Here is a 5,963-nt window from a genome sequence, read left to right as displayed (position 1 = left end):
GCAGTTCGAAAGCACGTCAAAGTGCAAGTAGATAAATAGGTACCGCTCTGGCGGGAAGGTAAATGGCGTTTCCGTGCGCTGCTCTGGTTCGCCAGAAGCGGCTTAGTCCTGCTGGCCACATGACCCAGAAGCTAGGTTGGCAGGAGCAGGGACCGAGCAACAGGAGCTCACCCCGTCAGTGCGGGGATTCGAACCGCCGACCTTCTGATCGGCAAGTCCTAGGCTCTGTGGTTTAACCCACAGCGCCACCCATGTCCCTCTTCTTAACTGTATTTCACTATTAATTGTTTTTCAGTTCAACAATCACTTTGATAAAATACATCTTTTGTGATGTGCAAATGGCTTGAGATACCTATTAGGTCCATAAATTACCATATAGCATATATTCAACCACAAAAACAGCGACAATTTGTTGTGGACAAAGGACAGCTGGACATAGAAAGGGCCCCATTACCTTCAGGAGCTGAGGGCCGTATCAAACCGAAATCCGGCCCTGGGTCCCGTCAAAGTCCTATTCCACCCCCTACGATGTTTCTCCCATGAAAATGGGGACGTCCTATTCCGTACTTCCAACTCTAAAATTCTATGATAAAAGTCTATGATAAAAGTCTAACCTCTGCGTAAACGGCGTGCAAGCAAATCAAGATAAATACTCAGTAATAAACAGGCCATCCAGGGGACCCAGTAGCAAGTCCTAGAAGTTACAAAAGGTTTGCCGGAAATCTCCTGTAAGCCGGACAAACCAGCCAGGGATAGCTCAGCCAGTCGAGCACAAGGCTCTTAGGGTTGTGGGTTTGAGTCTCACGTCGGGCGAAAGACCCCTGCGTTTCAGGGGGTGGGACTAGATGTCCCTTGGGGTCCCCTCCACCTCTGCAGTTCTGTTCTACGGAAACCCAGCAGAGAGAGAGAGATTTTGTGCCACATTAGGATCCATGCGGAGCTCAGCCGAACTCCGAGCGACATCGCAACTTGTCGGATTTGTGCAGGCTGCAAACCGTACAAATCGGGAGTGACGAGACGCAGTCTACCCCCTTTCCTCTGGGGTCCGGGGTCAGCCTTCCTGCCGGCCGGCCCCCACCTCTTCCCCGCTGCTAATTAAGTGTTTCCATTTCTCTCCGGACCGGCTAAGCGTGTTTAATCGCCTTTAATTAAACCGTCTCTGCTCCGCGCCAAAACCCAGGGAGAGAAGAAGACGGGAGTCTTTGCAAAGGCGCCTTTTGATCCCCGAGGCCGGGGCGTGTTCCCTCTCCCCCCCCCCCCCCCGGTTGCCGGACCCCGTGGAAAAGTCGCGGGGCTCTTCCTCCGGATGACACGAGCCACGGCTAAAGAGATGCCCTGGCCAGGGCCCAAGAACCGCAGGCTGGAGCGTGTCGCAGCGTGTCAACGCCGCTGCCTTGGACGGGCCAAGGCCATGGGGACCCCTGTTTGGCATGCAGAAGGCTCCATCTCTGCCGTCGACATCTCTAAAGAGGGCTGGGACTCCCCTCCCTGTGGGAGACCCACTGAATGTGCCTGGATGTTCCGCTGCAGATACCCCAGGCAGTTTCTCCTCCAAGTGGTCATTCCACCACTGGTCACTGCTGTGGACTTGACCACCCGTCTCCAGGCACTGCGGCCGTCTGCAAGGGATTCCTGGGTCCAGCTTCTAGAATCCCTATTTCCCAATCTGCACAAGCCAGATTGAATTGTGTGTAGTGAGCGGCTCACACGAGCCTGCAACCAGTTACCTGCTGCGCATGTATGAAAGGGGAATGTGAACTCTGCTACATAAAGGAACTTGCTAGCGCATGTTAGGAAGGATATGAATAAACAATATATCCTCTCCTGCCTCCCTGAACAGATATGGCAGGGGAAGGGATAAGGGGGACTGAAATATACGGTACTCAGAGTCCTTGGCACAAAAATGGAAACAAGAAGAATTACCGACGAAAGAAGAATGGCGGATGAAATTGATGAACTATGCAGAATTAGATAAATTAACAGGAAGGATTCGAAACCTACGGGACCAGAGATTCTTAGGAGACCGGAGTAAATATAAGAACTATTTGAAAAGCAATTGTAATGGACAGATGACGCTAGTAGGACTGCATGAAGTTCTGTAAGGAGGACTATTTGAAATATTGCAAGGAAGACGATGAGTAGAATGATTAGTCAGTGATAATTAAGAGTAACTGAGAAATTAAGAAAGGCAGATTAAGTGATAAAGAACGGGAAATCACCAGAGGTGGTTGGCGGAAGTCTAAAATATTGTATAAGATAAGAAGCGGTTAAATGATTGCTGAAAATGATATGTAGAAAAACCAATAACAATGTAAAAGAGAGAAAGAAATAGACTCAGAGTCCTGCAGTGATTTCATGCTTGTAAAACAGTGATGGAACAGTGATTGAATTCATGTCCCACTTCATCTCAGGGTCTTGGGCTTGAGCAAGGGATGATCTAGATGGCTCCCATTGTCCCTTCCAACTCTTGAGATCTCTGGCACTGTGCAGGGGTTGGACTAGAGGATCTCAGGGGGTCCCTCCCAACTCTCCAATCCTAGGCCTGAACGTTCAATTGCTTTTTAAATCATTGCTTCCTGTGCTTTATTTGCCAGCCGCCTTGAGTCCCTTTCTGGGGAGGAGGAGCCGTAGGAAATCATATAATAAAAGAAAAGTAATAATTACGCAATTATTTACTTAACGTTTGCAGACTGACTGCAGCAGGCAGACATGCTGGGGCGAGCAGGCAGGTTTCCCCCCAAATTGCCTGGCATTCCTGCCTGACACACACATACAAAAAATGTTTCCCCAAAGTATATGGGTTCTGCTCTCATAAGGTAAAAATCTGTATTTCCCAGAGGCTTCGATGGCCCTCTGTTGCCTCTTCCTGGCAGATGATGGGAATTGCGGCTGAAGGGTTGCAACACAGGCAGAGGGACGGGTGTCAATATTATTATTGTTGTTGTTGTTGTTGTTGTTGTTGTTGTTGTTGTTGTTGTTGCAGCTGACTGGGCAGAGACTTATCTTGCTCTTCTTCTTCAATCCCTCGTAGCCAAGTAAGATTGTCTACCATGAACATGGTTCTAACAATTAGTCCGTAAGTTTGCCTACTCATGGCTTACATGGATATCCATATATATCTGGGTTGTTGTAACTTTGTATTGGAAAAATCAGATAAATAAAAATGATTTCAAGAAGAAGAAGAACCATTAACTACAGGGAGGCAGGCTAGCGAAGTATTTTGTCCCGGGTTAAGAAACTAAGATCATGGCCACTGGGCCCATCACCTCCTGGCAAACAGAAGGGGAAGAAATGGAGGCAGTGAGAGATTTGACTTTCTTGGGCTCCATGATCACTGCAGATGGTGACAGCAGTCATGAAATTAAAAGACGCCTGCTCCTTGGGAGAAAAGTGATGACAAGCCTAGACAGCATCTTAAAAAGCAGAGACATCACCTTGCCAACAAAGGTCCGTATAGTTCAAGCTCTGGTTTTCCCAGTAGTGATGCATGGAAGTGAGAGCTGGACCATCAAGAAGGCTGATCGCCGAAGAACAGATGCTTTTGAATTCTGGTGCTGGAGGAAACTCTTGAGAGTCCCATGGACTGCGAGAAGATCAAACCTCTCCATTCGGAAGGAAATCAGCCCTGAGTGCTCACTGGAAGGACAGATCCGGAAGCTGAGGCTCCAAGACTTTGGCCACCTCAGGAGAAGACTCCCTGGAAAAGACCCTGGTGTTGGGAAAGATGGAGGGCCCAAGGAGAAGGGGACGACAGAGGACGAGATGGTGGGACAGTGTTCTCGAAGCTACCAGCATGAGTTTGACCAAACTGGGGGAGGCAGTGGAAGACAGGAGGGCCTGGCGTGCTCTGGTCCAGGGGGTCACCAAGAGGCGGACACGACTAAACGACTAAACAACAAGGGGGTGTCTTTGACCCGGGGGGGGAATCAAGCCCCTGCAATTGATTTTTTAATTTATTGTTATTCATGTTTTATACTGTATTTTATGCTGGCTTTTTTGTTGGATAAATTAAGTGTTTTAAATTTGTCATTAGCTGCCCTGAGCCTGGTTTTTGGAACCAGGAAGGGTGGGGTATAAATAAATAATAATAATAATAATAATAATAATAATAATAATAATAATAATAATAATAATTAGACACCTCATACCTAGGCCTTCTCCTTTTTTTTGCAAGGTTGCTGCCCCCTTCCTGCTCCCTGGATGTGGCCCCCAAGACCCCATCACGGAGGGGTGATCAGGCCCCGAAAAACAGCCCCACGGGTGGCACTCGTAGAGCCCCCACCCAGGACAAAGGCTGTTCCTTTTTAATACGGCCATTCCTCTCGATTTCCCCATGCGCTCCATTAAACAGCAGGAAGCGGCGCAGGAAGGAAGTCTCTCCAGGAAGCCAAATTATTCACGCCAGTTTCTTTGCAGGACAAGAGAGAGGACGACTCTGGCGTGGGCGAGGGAGGAAGGCCAGAGGCGGGGGGCCTGAGAACAGAGGGAGAGTCCGGCTGCAGGATCAGACCACAGTGGACTTGGGATCCATCCCCTCCAACGTTTCTCCCATGAAAAGAGGGACGTCCTATTCCATCCCCTCCAACGTTTCTCCCCTGAAAAGAGGGACGTCCTATTCCATCCCCTCCAACGTTTCTCCCCTGAAAAGAGGGACGTCCTATTCCATCCCCTCCAACGTTTCTCCCCTGAAAATAGGGACGTCCTGTTCCATCCCCTCCAACGTTTCTCCCCTGAAAATAGGGACGTCCTATTCCATCCCCTCCAACGTTACTCCCCTGAAAATAGGGACGTCCTATTCCATCCCCTCCAATGTTTCTCCCCTGAAAATAGGGACGTCCTATTCCATCCCCTCCAACGTTTCTTCCCTGAAAATAGGGACGTCCTATTCCATCCCCTCCAACGTTTCTTCCCTGAAAATAGGGACGTCCTATTCCATCCCCTCCAATGTTTCTCCCCTGAAAATAGGGACGTCCTATTCCACCCCCTCCAACGTTTCTCCCCTGAAAATAGGGACGTCCTATTCCATCCCCTCCAACGTTTCTCCCCTGAAAATAGGGACGTCCTATTCCATCCCCTCCAACGTTTCTCCCCTGAAAATAGGGACGTCCTATTCCATCCCCTCCAACGTTTCTCCTGTGAAAAGAGGGACGTCCTATTCCATCCCCTCCAACGTTTCTCCTGTGAAAAGAGGGACGTCCTATTCCATCCCCTCCAATGTTTCTGTCTCAAAGTATTTCCTTTTATGAACGGATGCCCCTTTTGAGATTTGACCTATATATCTTTGCATTCTCCCTATGCCAATAAGGATGACTGATTGGATAAAATCATTATTAACTATTATTATTATCGCCATGTCGATTTTTCTACTCGGTCCTTTTATTGCTTTATCTACCGAGCTTGTTTAAGCAACCCAACCGTGTGTAAGATTTGCGAAATAATTAAATAACCAAAACCCCAGAGGGGCATCTGCAATCTTGGTACAGATTTGACCCCCACCCACAAAAAAACCGACATGGGAAGCATTTCGGCCAGAAAAGAAACCGATCCGTTTGGAGTGTTGTTGTTTTTTTTTTTAAGGCACAATTTCCATTTTGGGGAGAGAGAAGGTAAAAAGACAACCTGGCAGTGCTTTTGCAGTTTGCAAAAAGGAAAGGTGTCCGTTTTTTCCTCCAGGATAGCAGGATCAGAACTCGCCTCCCTCTCGTCCATCAGGTTTGGAAGGAAGGAGAAGCAGTCCTGAGTCTCGTTCCGGACCCCCAAAACGCCTAGCGGTGCTCCTTTTGTTTCCTTCCTCCCCGGCCGCTCCTCGGTTCCAGACCTTGTGGCAGGGAGTTCCGCAGGGGAATAACAACAGGCCGGATTGTAGCAGGGAAGACGCTTCCTTCGACCCACCCGCGGTGGGATGGGCACTGCGGTTGCATGTGCATTTTTTGGGGGGGTGGGCTTTGGGGGGGGCAGCCCCA

At 48.9% G+C, this 5,963-nt stretch overlaps 1 protein-coding gene across 1 annotated transcript in view; it reads right to left on the bottom strand.

Annotated features, from left to right (window-relative positions):
- Nucleotides 1-5,548: 5,548 nt before the first annotated feature.
- Nucleotides 5,549-5,963, bottom strand: part of IFI30 (IFI30 lysosomal thiol reductase) — a 10,337-nt gene continuing 9,922 nt past the window's right edge. Inside the window, exon 7 of the mRNA XM_083484159.1 lies at nt 5,549-5,963. This exon is cut by the window's right edge and continues 107 nt beyond it. The gene's annotated coding sequence lies outside the window, so the exon portion shown is untranslated.

This window comes from Podarcis liolepis, assembly GCF_965112155.1.
Source record: "Podarcis liolepis genome assembly, chromosome: 18".
In the NCBI taxonomy this organism is placed as follows: domain Eukaryota; kingdom Metazoa; phylum Chordata; class Lepidosauria; order Squamata; family Lacertidae; genus Podarcis; species Podarcis liolepis.
This window is presented reverse-complemented; position numbering and strand designations above follow the sequence as displayed.